This window comes from Rhipicephalus sanguineus, chromosome 1 (genome assembly GCF_013339695.2).
Source record: "Rhipicephalus sanguineus isolate Rsan-2018 chromosome 1, BIME_Rsan_1.4, whole genome shotgun sequence".
NCBI classification, from domain to species: Eukaryota; Metazoa; Arthropoda; class Arachnida; order Ixodida; family Ixodidae; genus Rhipicephalus; species Rhipicephalus sanguineus.
The window spans coordinates 66,102,384-66,118,172 of NC_051176.1; positions in this window are offsets into that span (position 1 = coordinate 66,102,384).

Consider the following 15,789-nt stretch of genomic DNA (forward strand, 5'->3'; position numbering starts at 1 on the left):
GCGTTTGTCGTACCTTTGATTACGACGAGAAACAGTCCTTGTATTGCTGCAGAAGGCTTCGGAGCCGTCGCTATTTGCAAATGGGAAGGCTCGGGTTGAGGTCGAATGATGGCACAGGTATCGGTGTCGTCGCTGTAGCTTCGTCAGAATCTGAGAAGGCAAACGCATTCCCGAAAGCTACATTTTTTTCTATGTGTGCTATCTTTATGCCCTTGTTTATGTGCTTGCACTCGTGGATGAAGTTGGTTAGCATGGCCGTTCCTTTCCCTTCGTGCCGTCGAACGATTCCTCTCGCGACGCGAATTTTACCGTCAAGCAGCAGATGTTGGTCGTTCTCGATGACGCCCTCTGTAGACAACTCTACGGATGGATTTCGGTGCCGCCATATTGAACTGTTAACCTTGCCGCAATGTATCTTGGATAATTAAACGAACAGTGTTATGGTGAACTTGCACACATGAAAACGGTTGGGTTGATGCGTTCCACGTTTCCTGACCTTATCAATTCATGTCACCAGATACAAAAATAGGAAAACATTCGTTTAACAGCCTAAGGTAGCGGTGCCCATATGTCTTACGTAAAGCTGCCTATATCGGCGGTTTTTACGGTGCCGACGGTTATTGCTACTTATGAGCGAGGTGCAATGTCGATTGGATCTTCGAGCACTTTCAAGGCGAGGTAACCGAAGCTCGTATCCTGCAATCTCGCTTTTTTCGACTTCGATCTTCATTCGATGACTGCGCCGTGTTTGCTTAGGAATGAATGAAATCATGTTTATTCCACATTGTTATGCGCCGAGGGCGCTGCGGTGGAAAGGGAGAGCGTATTATACAGGGGAAATGGGTAGAGCCGCCTCCGTTTTATTAAAGGAAGTTCTAGAGTTAGCTAAGTGTGGGCCGCTTGAATCGCTTGAATCTTGCGGCTGTCGCGGAGCCGATCGCCGACCGGTGGCGCCTCCGGGTCTTAGAGGAACAAGTGGCGTGCACACCAGAGCTCGATGGCTCGATCAGGAGGCTTGGGATGCGGGCGGCCCTATGTCCGGAAAGAAGAAAGTCAAGGTCCCCGTGCTATGGTGGCCAAGGCACGAAGCCTAGGTTGGATGTTGAGGGGGCACTCCCAACACAGGTGGTCGATATCAGCATGGCAGTTGCACGTGGAGCAGAAACCACTTACGGGCGGTGGTGTGTCACCTCTGTGAGTGTTTGATTAGGAAGTTCATGCCAAGGATGACATCTGCTGAACCATGCTGTAGGATCACGAAGCTCGCAGGAAAAATCTGTCTATTAATCGTTACTCTCGCTGTGCATATTCCAGCCAGCTTTATTAGGTGACCTAGAGCTGTCCGGGTTTCAGGGCCTTCCCAAGCGGTCTTTACTTTCCTCAGCTTCGCGGAGAACGGCCCACTGAAGACGGAGTAGTGAGTTCCGGTGTTTACAAGAGCGGTGACGTTGTGGCGCTAGAAAAACACTTCGACGTCGGTGGTTCGTCGTCTCGCGTTTCGGTTTCATCGGGGAGTCGGATGACCGCGGCGTCGGGTCGTTCCGCTTCTGGTACGTGATATCGTGAGGTCTTGTTCCGGCCACGATGCTTCGTCCTGATGGCTCCGCTTGGCTGGTGCCGTGTGGTTAAGGTTTCGCAGCAGCGACGTCGTCGTCAGCGGAGGATCTTCGCTTTCTTGACGAACAGAAACCGCGGCTCCATCGGTTGCGGCTTTTAGTTTTTTGGATTCGGGCTCGCCGCCCCGCCCCCGGTGGCGCCAGTTACGGTCGACATTGCGGCGACAGGTAGCATCCTGGCGAAGTCGAACGCGACGGACGTCGACGCATCCTTTCAGTTACCAACCGGTAGTCAGCGATGTCCCAAGGCCGCTCCCCACGCTATTAACGCGGTGCGTTGTCGGCATAACCACGTAGCCCCTGCTCGCGGCGCTGGCAACGGCGGTAGGTGGGTCCGGCTTCAACGCAGTCGTAACAGTTCTGAGGAGCGCGTTAAAGTCGGTCTTCCTCGGAGCGTATCGCTGGCCGCCAGGCGGATGGCATTACGTTGGTGGTGGCGGCGGTGTCTGGCGACGGCACTGTGGCAGTGCGACGTCTTGACGTGAGCGCGGAAGGGGAGCAGGACAGCCGACTGCCGCATAATAGCTCATAGCTTTGGGCTGCTGCTGCCCTGGCTGAGGAACACCCAGTCACTCCTGCATTTACTCGCGCACTACTTGTGCAATTGACATCACTTCAGGCTGTGGAAAACGTGAGAGGTTCCACAGCTCCTCTCCCCCGATGGCTCGCATAGTTTCGTGTTAGTCATCGGAGCCGAGGGTTTGAACACCTGCGCTGTCTGAAATCAAGCAAAATTGTATTGTCGGGTGCGCATCTTTAGCGTCTTCTCGAGCGTTGTTGCCTCCGACAGGAATTCCTGGACGGTGTTGGGTGGGTTACTCATCAGTATCTCGAAGAACTCCTGCTTTTTAAAACATACTACTAGCGAAAAAGAAAACAGGAATAAAGAAATAAAAACAGGGGCAAATCGCTATTCTTCCGCTGATTTTTTACTTCCACTACATGACGCATAAGATGATCACAACCACAAGAAGATTAGAGTCCTCCCAACTGTTTGTAAAGAGGGAAGACCAGCGAAGCTGGGGAAGCGTTCCGATGGCGAACCGTCACGCGTACTTTTGGCTTCACTTGCCCGATTGTCGTCGTTGGCATTGGCTCGACGGCGACGCACACACTCGCTCTTCTGGGCGCGCCGACGTTCCACGACACTCCACTGCTCCTCTTTAGTACGTACGACAGGCGTCCGACCCAGATGCGAGTCCAAAGAGCAACTGAGCACGTCGCTAGTGCGATCGCTTACGTCACGATACAATGGACAAACGCGATTGGTTGACGAGACGTACTGGATAAAGACAATGACGCCTTATTTAGGACGGCTACGCCAATCGCAGTGGGCGTACTAGCACGGGCGCGCTCACGTGGCTGCCAGTCGTTGACGCGGACACGACCTCTTCTTAAGGTGATGAGCAGGTGTGATGATAGACACGCGCGTGAAACTGCAGAAATAATAACCTTTAAAAGAAACAACGAACTCACACAATATCATTCATGGCGTCTGCTATAGCGCGCGTCTGCGTGCTCTGACACAACATTGCGGTTCTGTCGGACGTGCTACCACCCCAAATCTTCTCTACATGAGTACTCTTCGAACCTAGCGCTAGAAAGCTTGGTTTTAAAGACATCTAGACTGATTGTAGCGTCACGATTCCGTCAAGAGCTGCACGGGCCAAGCTACGTGACGCGCATGCACCCTTGCACGAGTCTAATCTCTTTTTTGTGTGTGTGAGTAAAGTTGAGGGTGCACTTACGCACCTGCCTGCCTTCCTGTGTATGTGCGTAGCTTCACAGATTCCTCGTTGGATCTGGTCACGACCCCGACCAAACACCCGAGTTGCATTAAATGCTGGGACGTGCCCACACCGCTTACAACGGTCGGCCAAGTGGCCCTCCGCGGCAGGCGACGACACTGCTGCTCTATGCTCCTTTATCCGGGCATTTAAATACTGTCCCGTCTGTCCAAAACGTAAATTACCGTAGGGCTAAAGGATGCGGTAAACAACGTCTTAAACTGCGCGACCGCGCAATTGAAGTTGAACTCCGTGACGACGCAGTTGACTTCCTGCATGACAATGAACAAGCCTTCTCAGAGAAGTAAAGACTCGTACTCGCTCTTCAACGAAGGAAGACCGAAGCCGACTTGGCATTCAGCGGGTAGGAGTACCTTACATCTATCACCTAACGCATCGCTTGAAGAATGTGGCCAAGAATTGCGGTGTTGGTGTTCTTTGCACTGCGCCGGGCCAACTGGTGCGGCTTTGCCCAGCTGTGAATGAGAAAAGAAGGCGAGGGTGCGCAAAGAGGAGCAGGAATCAACTTTATTGACGTCCTCAAGGTGGCTCCACGTAGGCAGCGACCCTTTCGGCCCAGGCCGCAATAGGTATCTGTTTTTCCTTAACCGAAGTTTTATTGAACTCCTCCCACGCTGACCGCGAGCGAGCTGGGAGGAGCGCTAAGAAACACGCTACCAGGCTCAGCTGCTACCTTCCGCTGCGTCCTCCGTTTCGACCACGTTCATGACGTGCTCCGCCAGGCCCTCGCTCGTCGCTAGTCCTATCGCCGTGAACTTTAGAAGCACTGCCCGTGTAGTTGAACATTTCCATTCTCTTGACCCGCCACCTCTCCCGGCTCACTTCAACCACTTTGCCAATGGTCACAAGTGCAGTCCGAACATCTTCATCGCTCATACCATGCAGGAGCCAGTAGAGTCTAATCCTCACCTGTTAGTCCTGCGGGTTCACGACGACGCAGCGCCACCCCTTCACTTCGAGCTCTTTCAAGGTGAGCAGGCGTTTCGTTGGAGCGGTATCGCTGAATGTCACCGCCCACAAGTGGTTAACCTGGTACGCTTCGAGGCTGACAACATCAGGCAGCAGAGCCGTCGGCGTCAACGCGCCCCTAAAGTCTTCAACCTCGTATGCTCTGGCACGTACATACATCACCATGCAAAAGGACGGTGTTGTTAACAACTCGTGATTTTGGCAGCAGAGGCAAACTAAACTGGTACTCGGTCTCTTAATCGCCGTTTTTGCTTCTGAGGGCTAAAGTGGCCGCTGTCACCACCCCAGTGGACACATGATTCTGCGATCGGATCAGCTCGGCTGCCGGAAGCAGAATGACTGAGCTATACCGCTGTACCATAGAGAAATATAAATGTAAAGAGCAGCCACTCGAACCATTTCGCTTTTACAAAAAGTTTATTTCATCATAGGACGCTACACTTAGGTACAGAGTCGTAATCAAGGACAGTAACATATACAAATGTCTAAGCACCTATATACAAAAAACATTGTTACAGAAATGTCCAAGTCCACAGGCTTGCTATTGCTATTGCTTGCTATGACACATGCTATTGGGGACTAACACACACGTACAACAAACTTAATTTCACGTAATATACACGACTTCGTGAACATGCAAGTACATATGTACAACATATGTTATGGCGCAGGCAACATACATAACTGTATAATGTTAGCATGAAATGTACATATACAATAACCCACACGTATACGGTAACATGCACACGCAGAAATAATAAACACATACATATTATATACATTCATCAAACACTGGCTGATCACCTGGCTACAAGAACCAGGCTAGATGGAAAATCAGCCGCACACGTCCATCGACCACCGACAGGAAACGGCATGACCACTGCCGTAGGAATTCCTCCAACAACCAATGGTCTGAACACCCGCCAGGTAGTCTATCTCTATGCGCTTCCACTCGTTAGTCAGCACCTCTTACAGCCTCGTCAGGAGGACCACCGAAACGTACGTTTAGCACTAATTTTTTGCAAAGGAAAAGTTTTACTGATGTGTACAATCCTCCATGTCGGCTTTACATCGTGTCCTGCAGAGGGCGTTTAATGACCTACCACAATATTCAATGAAGCCTGCATGGAAAGTGTTCTCTTTCTACATTTGTTTTGCACGGTGGGTACAACGCATTCATATGGTTTAGATAAAACGTATTCACTCTCATCAAGCAAGGGTGTGTAGCCCAGTTTTAACGACAATCGCCTTCGGAGCAAGAGGACATGGATTCGAATGCCAGCACTGAAAAGAAACTTTTTCTTGTTTTTTACTTATTTTATGGCTATAAAATAAAAGCGAAAGAAGGCAGGAAGGTTAACCAGGTTGTACCCAGTTTGCTATCCTACACGAGGGGAGGGGGAAAGGGACAAAAAAATAGAGAGCAAGGAGGAAAGAGGGAACAAGTAATACCCGCACACACATCAGTGTTAACCGCACACACACAGACATCCACAACCGAGAAATATTTGACATTGGTTCCTCTTCGGTTGTCTTAAAAGTAGGCTAGAATCCGAGATGTTAAAAAAGATTTGCAAGTACTGGCTTCAAGGAATCCAGAACTTGCATAGCGTATTGAGCTGACCAAGTTGTCATTCTGTTGAGGGGAGTGCGCATCGTGGTCATGAGAGACCTCAACACAGCGAGGACTTGTAGGTTTTCGTCGTGGTAATCCTCTGTGCACGATGAAGCACATTGCGGGACATTCTGCATCGGCTCTTTATGAGTGCGCAGTGGTGGCAGTGAGGGCCACGCGACATCCGCCGCCGCTTTCATAGCCTCTGCGTCGTTTCGGCTCTCCGATTGTGATGCATTGGGCGGTGGTGGTGGCGGCAGTGGTGGTAGCTGTCGCTTAAGAGAAGTCTGGCGGTCTGTCGGAGTAGGAGGTCGCGGTGTCCGTCCACTTTGGGCGGCAGTAGTCCTAGACTTTCGTCGCCGACGCAAGCGTCGTTGTCTATTTCTCACAATATCAGCAGCCTCATTGTGCGTTGAGCCGTCCCGTACCATTCGTTTCATGACGCTCCATTCTTTTTTCACTAATGGACAGTCCCTTGACGAGGCTTCGTGTGATTCATGTAAGCAGAGATGTCTGGTGTGTAATGTCGATGGCCAAGACATTCTTGCGGGGGTTGACTCGAACATCCTTGATTTCGTTTGGAGTCAGAGACTCGAGTTTCCTCAATATGGTCTGCCGATTCAGGTGTCTCCGATTGTCCGATGGTGTAACAGGCACAAATGAAAAAAAAACATGAAACATGAACATGAAAAAGAAAACGCCAGGCCTGCGCGGAAAGCGCAGCACAGAGACAGCGAAAGCTGGAAGAGCGGCATTTCTAGAGTCCGTTGTAAACTCTCTTGGGGCTACTAATACAAGTACACTAGCAAGGTACCCACTACGCCATAAATCACAATATTTGTGAAGTTGGGAAGCACCTACAACGTTATTATTCGTCATTCTGCTCAGAAGCGAGGTACCAGCTACACATCTGTAAGGCATAATGTGCACTTTGTTGACGTGACGACTGATGACGGCGAAGAATTTTAGCTCAGCCCTTTGTAACGGGTTGGAAGCTTTAAACGGCTCACCATTTACGTAACTCGCATTGTGTGACGCCCGGTCGCTATTTCACTCGCCCACCATGCAATATAACATACGTCGACGTCAGAAAGAGAGAGAGAGAGAGAGGGGGGGGAAGAACTTTATTGAGACCCCGAGGAAATGGATCATGGTTTTATGGGCTTCCTTGGCAACCAGTACAAGTGCACTTGCGAGGAACCCACTACGCTATAAATCATCATAATTTCTGCGAAGTAGGGAAGCAGCCACTATGCCATTTTTCGTCATTCAACGGAGAGCCGTGGTACCCGCTAAAAACATGGAAGGCATTATGCGCACTTTGTTGATGTTGTGCCTGATGACGATGAAGAATTATGACAGAGCCCTTTGTAATGGGTTGGAAGCATTCAACAACCTACCCGTTGCGCAATTCGCATTGTGTGAAGCCAGGTTACAAAATTCACGTAGAGTGACGCCTGTTTCTTATTTCACTCTTCTATCACGCTATATTACATAGAGTAGTATGGTTCCTTCCGGATATGAAGCCTGTATAGCGTCTTTTTGCAAGGCAGTATCCAGCACCGGTTGGCTCTGAGGTAGAACACTGGGCTCCCACGCAGAGGGCCCAGGTTCGAACCCCGTTCCATCCTGAAAATTGTTCTTATTTCGTTTTTTTTTTTATTTCGCGCGATAGTGGTTACGGACACCGGCGGCGGCGGCGGAGAACTACGGCAGCAAAAACGGCTGTTGAAATGATCTAATAACATTATTTAAGAAGCGCACGATGACACGGGGACGAAGTATAGACACACACAGGACAAGCGCTTTCTAACAACTGATTTTATTATCGAAACAACTCAGACTTTTAATCCGTACGGGACTGTGCAAATCACATCTGCTAATGCCTTAGCGCACATCACTAAAACAACATAAAAAGAGGTTCACAAAAAAGCAGAAAGCAGGTGTATCTCTTTGTCTGATAGGGCTATTTAAGGATGACTAATGCAATTGTCCTTGTGTTGTGAAATGGAAAAAGCTTCAGCAATTTCTCTAGATGTCTGGTTCTGATGAGTGAACAAGGTGACGGTATTATTTATGTTAGGGTTGCACTCACATTGGTTGCAGTGCAATGCTAGGTGTGTGTAGGGACGTCCTTTTAGGCTATTCATGTGTTCCCTTAATCTTGTGTTCACACATCTGCCAGTTTGGCCCACATAAACATGCCCACACGTCATAGGTAATCTGTATACGACCTTGTTCGCGCAGTCAACAAACTTGTTCTTGTGCGATATGGTGCACACTTCTCCATTTTTTACGCTGTCATATTTTCGATTCACTCGAGAGCACACACGGCCAATTTTGTTTTTTGCCGAAAATATTACTTTAACACCATAATTACCAGCCACCTTTTTTAACCTATGAGAGAGGCCATGAACATAAGGGATCGTAGACACTTTTGAAAAACTAGCATTTTGCCTGCTAATTTCGCTAGTCGGTTGCTTATCCTGTTTCAGCTTCTTCAGAAGCCTCCCGCACGAGGCCTGCAACACAGAGTGGGGGTATCCAGCCTCCTTTAAGCGTTCAACTTGCGAAGCAAAAGCACTGTTCACAGAGTGAACACAAGATTTCATTAAGGCAGACCGGAGGCAAGACACAGCAATAGCATTCTTCACAATTTTTGAATGACCAGAAGTAAAGTTTAAAAGTGGTTTCTCGGCACGAAGCGAATAAGACCAACAAATGTGGTTTGGCTGGAAATTTAAGTTTACATCCAGGAACTGCAGCTTATTTCCAACCGGAATTTCCGAAGTGAACACCAGCCCTTTTTCCTTAGAAGAAAACATGTCTACAATTTTCTTTCTGAAAACATCTTCGTCTACATTCGAAGCCAAAATTAAATAATCATCAGCATAACGGAACACCTTGCTGACTACACCATCCAAATTTTTTTCTACTTTCCTGTCAACATTGCCCAGAAAAATGTTACTTAAGACGGGAGCAACCTTTGACCCTATGCAGATACGTTGGTTTGAATGTACGTGTCTCCACAAAAACCAACGTGAGTGTTATTAAGATAATATTCTAGAAGTTCTAAAAATGATTCTACCGTCATTCCGCAAGTGTTCCGAAAAGCTACCTCGTCATTATCCTTGGTTATACAATCATAGACGCAGTTCATGAGCGGACCATATGTGGCAATGAATAATATAAATCTTGGACGTCAATACTAAAACCCCAGCCTCCATTAACACTTTCTTTCGCCAGAAATTCTACAAGTCCTTCCGAGTTGACCAACAGGTCAGGATCCTGTATGATCAACGAGTTTAACATTTTCTGTAAATATCCCGCTACGATGACTTGCCAAGATCCTTTCTCCGAAACTATTGGCCGAAACGGTATACCCTCTTTATGCGTTTTTGCTGTGAAAAACACTTTTAGCTTCATTCCTTTTACGTTCTTAACTTGAGACGAAGCTTTTCTTGATTGCATTGTTTCAACAATTCCCCCGCTCTTTTCTTTACCCGTTCCAAGTTAACCTCGGACCGACTGAAGCTCTTCCCTATCGCCAATGAAGCTTTCTCATTATACATGTCATTCGGCAAAACAACCAACATACCTTGTTTGTCAGCTTGTACAACTCGCAGGTTGTGGTCATACAAATATTTGGCCGTCCTACCGACGTTCGGTCTAGTCTTAGCAGGCACTGAAGATTTTGTCACCACGTTAACACAATCTGTCACACATCGGTCCGTCTTAAGTAACATTTTTCTGGGCAATGTTGACAGGGAAGTAGAAAAAAATTTGGATGGTGCAGTCAGCAAGGTGTTCCGTTATGCTGATGAATATTTAATTTTGACTTCGAATGTAGACGAAGATGTTTTCAGAAAGAAAATTGTAGACATGTTTTCTTCTAAGGGAAAAGGGCTGGTGTTCACTTCGGAAATTCCGGTTGGAAATAAGCTGCAGTTCCTGGATGTAAACTTAAATTTCCAGCCAAACCACATTTGTTGGTCTTATTCGCCTCGTGCCGAGAAACCACTTTTAAACTTTACTTCTGGTCATTCAAAAATTGTGAAGAATGCAATTGCGGTGTCTTGCCTCCGGTCTGCCTTAATGAAATCATGTGTTCACTCTGTGAACAGTGCTTTTGCTTCGCAAGTTGAACGCTTAAAGGAGGCTGGATACCCCCACTCTGTGTTGCAGGCCTCGTGCGGGAGGCTTCTGAAGAAGCTGAAACAGGATAAGCATACGACCAGCGAAATTAGCAGGCAAAATGCTAGTTTTTCAAAAGTGTCTACGATCCCTTATGTTCATGGCCTCTCTCATAGGTTAAAAAAGGTGGCTGGTAATTATGGTGTTAAAGTAATATTTTCGGCAAAAAACAAAATTGGCCGTGTGTGCTCTAGAGTGAATCGAAAATATGACAGCGTAAAAAATGGAGAAGTGTGCACCATATCGCACAAGAACAAGTTTGTTGACTGCGCGAACAAGGTCGTATATAGATTACCTATGACGTGTGGGCATGTTTACGTGGGCCAAACTGGCAGATGTGTGAACACAAGGTTAAGGGAACACATGAATAGCCTAAAAGGACGTCCCTACGCAACCTAGCATTGCACTGCAACAAATGTGAGTGCAACCCTAACATAGATAATACCGTCACCTTGTTCACTCATCAGAACCAGACATCTAGAGTAATTGCTGAAGCTTTTTTTCATTTCACAACACAAGGACAATTGCATTAGTCATCCTTCAATAGCCCTATCAGACAAAGAGATACACCGGCTTTCTGCTTTTTTGTGAACCTCTTTTTATGTTGTTTGAGTGATGTGCACTAAGGCATTAGCAGATGTGATTTGCGCAGTCCCGTACGGATTAAAAGTCTGAGTTGTTTCGATAATAAAATCAGTTGTTAGAAAGCGCTTGTCCTGTGTGTGTGTATACTTCGTCCCCGTGTCATCGTGCGCTTCTTAAATAATGAACCAATTCCAACTACGCCAAACAGCCGTTTTGCTGATCTAATAACAGCTTTCACTGTAAAATCACCAAAAACTGTCACCCGGTAAACAAAGCGCTGTGCTTGTTTGTTTCTTTGCTTGTTTGTCCTTCTACACCATGGCACCTACCCACTCTGGGGGATTGGCCAAGAATTCGTTGTATAAAATTTGGAAGCTAATTTGAAAATGGAGAATGATAAAAAAAAATAAATAAACCTAAAAATGGAATAGTAGATACCGTATGAAATAAATACTTTAATGACAGTGCGATTGCGCTGTTAGACCACACTGTCGTATTAACCTGATCAGAATAAGCTCAAATAGATTTGTTAGATTTTAACGCTTTTTTTAATTATTTAACAAATATTTGTTGGATTCAGAATTAAAATGGTGTACGTTTCGTAGCTTGAGTGTAATTACACACCGCATCAAAGGCATTCCTGTCGCAATAACCCAAGCCTGAGGCACCGAAGCTAAGTGCAATATCTGCCGTTAAGTTTAAGCTTAACTCTGAAAGCGGAGTGATGAGAAGACGTTTTCTGATAAGTGAATATCTTCGACAGGACAAAAAATAATGCTCAATATTTTCTATTTCTTCGCTGTGCAAGAGGCACACTTCGTCGTCGTCCCAAATTTCGGAAGACATTATCGGTATGACCAGCCACTCGTGGCGCTGACAGCAGTGCAGCATTAGTGTGCCTCGATGTGTGCGCCAAAACGCGCAACAAAACGCGCATCAAGGCACCCTATGCAGCATTGTGTCCCTGTATATGCTACTGAAGGTAGCAGAGTTGGGCATAGCTTTTCCTTGCGCCGCTCGCGCCGCTATTCGGCGAGTGCCGTCACGTTGTGCAAAATAACGTTAATGTTCAATATCGCCGCTGCGAAGCCAACTTTACGAACACGACGGCGCGGATTCCGCACCGACTTGTATCTGTCAGTTCTATCATTATTGCTTTTTCGAACTGTGAAGCAGCTGGTTAACGACAAATGTTACTTTGTCAGTGGTCGCCAGCGTAACCGTCCGCGCAGTGGTCTTCTGGCGACGCTCACTGATCAGCTGGCACATCACAGATAAAGTCGTGAATTTTGGCGCCAGCTTCTTCCAGTAACACGAAGTCTTGAAGCAGCAACTGTGCGATAACAGTGCCTTTTGTTGCACTTCTGGCTGCAAAAGCTCCAATCGGTTGGGCATAGCTGTCTCCAAAAGGACAGAACATAAAAACCAGAGCGTGTTCAGCAAGCTCGCCCGAGTCTCCGGCCTCTGACGTCAGTCCTACATGCGTCATTGTGTTGAAGTTGACATGCTTATTCTTCCGCACCTGCATTTTATCAAAGATGAGCATGCGGTGTTGTTGAAAGCTGTCCTTTTCTGCCAAATTTTTCTTTAGAGCAGCAAAAAGCTTGCTATCAAAGCCTGACTTGAAGTCTATGTTTGCGATATAGCGACGTATTGTTCTGATTGATGGCAACGCCACAATATTATTTTCCATGAGGAATCGTTTTTTGTTGAAAGGTAGCAAGTGTTCAGCAAATGTTTAAAATTTGTCCGGGTGGTTGAATCGTGTGACAGACAGACAGACAGATAGACAGACAGACAGACCAAAATATCTGCGTTCAAGTATCCCAAGAAAGTCTATCGTCTTTAATAAATAAAGCAACAAGTTCAAAGGGGTAGCCGGGTTTGAACCGGGGACTTTTCGATCTAATACTCTACCACAGTGCTACGCCCCCACAGTCTTGAGAGTATCAGGGCGTCGTTATCAAGGGCGTCATAAGAACTACAAAATAAATAAATAAAACAATGAAGAGTCCGCGGTGTTTGAACCGCGGACTCTTCGATCTGTAGTCGAATGCTCTACCACTGAGCTATGCCCCCACGGTTGCCACTACGAACTATGCCCCCACGTCATGCCACGTTAAGACGCCGGAGGCGTCGCTGCTGCCTACTCGTCGCTAAAACCCCTGAAACTTCGTAAGGTAGCGACACTTTGCTCCTCCGCTCGCGTTCCTCCTCGTTTTCCTCTCCTTCGCACTCTCTTTTCGAGCATGGCGCCACCTACCTTGCTCCCGCTTAGCAGACGACGCTTCGCAAAGAGAGCGCGCGCTTGCCAGGCGGCGCGCTTTAAGCATTCGCACTAGCCGTCTAGCTCTAGGTACCCTTTTTTTAAATTATATGTTGTTTAGGAGATGTTACGACACGTTTGTAAGGGACATGTGTAATGTTGAACGTTAATGTCCCGCTCTACATGAAGCTTTCTGAAGCTTTCTGTACACGTTGTCCTCGCTAGGCGAATTCGCCGCACATACCAATGACGCACTGAGGCTGCCAGTACGCACTAGAGGTAGCCGTTCCGAAATATCGGTTGGGTAAATATAGTTAACGCCGCTATACGTGCCTGTATTATGTAGCACTGTACAATACAATACAAAAGGGCATATTTGAGGCATCTCTTTCCCACAAAACAAGATCCAGCATGTGGCTCACTTGTTTTTTTTTTCAGCAAATCTCTCCGTGCTATGAGGCGTATTCCTGTCTCGAAACAATAACCATCAATCTCGCGTGTCTTTCCTTGCATTATCGCCGGGCGCGCCGTACTTCCAGGTCACGAATGGCGTGCGTGTTATTAAACAGCACCTTGATAGGAAAGTGGCGAGCGCTGAGTTTTCAAGAAAGGAAGCGCAAACTAGCCAGAGGACGGTTGTTGGTGACGGGCAAGAAGACTCCACAAATGGTACGGACAGTATTTAAATTGCAAGAAACACATGGGCAATGGGTGTTGGCGGTATTATGCTAGTTAAAGAGTGGCCACAATTATTTATTTAGAAAATGACTGTCAGTGCAAGCAGCGGCTCGGAGCTTCATTGAAAGAAGAATGCGCCAGAAGGCGTACATCATTTCCAGTCGATATATTTAGACAGCGTTGCGTTGGTTGATTCGTTAAGAGATTACACGCAACAACCATAGTGCGCAAGTGCGCCTCGTAGACGTACTTGACATGCGAACTATACTCGCTGCTCAACGAACGAGCAAGCGAAAGAATAAACTAGCCAGCTGCCACCGTAAACGTTTCCTTCGCGAGAGCTCCACTCGCGGATAATAATATCATCTGGGGTTTTACGTCCCAATACCACGATATGATTATGAGAGACGCCGTAGTGGAGGTCTCTGGAAATTTTGACCACCTGATGTTCTTTAACGAGCATTGACATCGCACGGCACACTGGCCTCAAGCTATTCGCCTCCATCGAAATGTGACCGCCGCGGTCGGTGGCGATCTTCGGTTCAGCAGCCGATCATCATAACCTCTGCTCCACCGCGGCGGAAAGCCACTCGCGGATATAAACCTCCACACTAAATGGCACATAAACCTTCGCGCTAAATAACACGTGCACGTGAGGTTCCTAAACGATGAACGCACCCTGCGACTCGGTTGGGCACGCACGCTCTGCCTACCTACCTTCTATCGCAAGTCCACCGGCCGATCTGTCGACGTACAAGAGCCAGAGAAAGCTATTTGCTCCAGGAAAAAAAAAACAACCGAGCACGCAACCAAAAACAAACAGGGAGTACCACTCCTAATGTGAGCTTTCACACTGCAGCTTTGTTTCTTAAAAAGAACTACGCCGAATCTCTGAAGTTTCGCAATCACATTTTCGATCGTCAGTCGGCGTGCCATGCTAGGCGCACAAACCAATACCGCAGACTCAAACCAGTAGGCGCATCACGTCAAGCAGAAAACCTAACCATATATTCTTGAAAAAAAAAACAAAAAATACTCAGTGCAGACCCCGCAGAAGCAGCAATAAAACGTGTGAGGAATAGCGACGTACTGCACAATTAGCTGAGACGTTTCTACGGCGTTATAGCACTCAGCGATTTGCGCGAACCTCGACGAGTACTTATAGTGAGAGGATAGCAACATACCTCGCATAGACGTGTCGAAAACGTCGGCCGAATGTTCTATCTTCCTATTCGGTGTAACCAAGCCTTCCTTCGCAACTCGTTGCGCTTCCCGCACGGTTTTTGCCTTCGCTTTATTTGTTTCGGCATCCGAAAGCGCAGCAGAAGCCCATGGCAATCAACCGCGACGTCGGTCTTGTGTGCAAGGTATCTCAGAGCACAACGCACGCGGAATGGAAAGTGCGTATCCATAGAACACGTGAGCAGAGAACAAGCGAGCCCGCACTTCGAGAGCAAAGATGGCAGTCGCGAGCGACTGTAAACAAACGAACGCTGCGCGCTGTCCCACGTGACGGCAGTTGGCCAATGCCGACGCGGCGTCAGCCTCGGAGAGGGCAGACGAGGGAGAAAAGAGAGAAGGCGCTCTTTCATGCACGTATGTCGCTACTTTACGAAGTTTCAGGGACTTTACTTATAGTGGGAGGAGAGCAACTTACCTCGCATAGTCGCGTCGAAAACGTAGGCCGAAAGTTACATCTTCCGGTTGGGTGTAATCAAGCCTTCCTTCGCAACTCGTCGCGCTTCCCGGACGGTATCATGAACAGCTTTTTGCCTTCACTTGATTTGTTTCGGCATCCGAAAGCGCAGCAGAAGCCCATGGCAACTAACCGTGACGTCGGTCTTACGTGCAAGGTATCACAGAGCACAACGCACGCGGAATGGAAAGTGCTTATCCATAAAACACATGCGCTGAGAACCAGCGAGCCCGCGCTTCAAGAGCAAAGATAGCAATAGCGAGCGTCTGCAATAGCATCTTCGACTGGTCGTTTGAGAGCGCTCTGACAGTATTTGAAAATGTTGAATTAAACAGCTTTAAACCTTTTCAAGGAGAACAAGA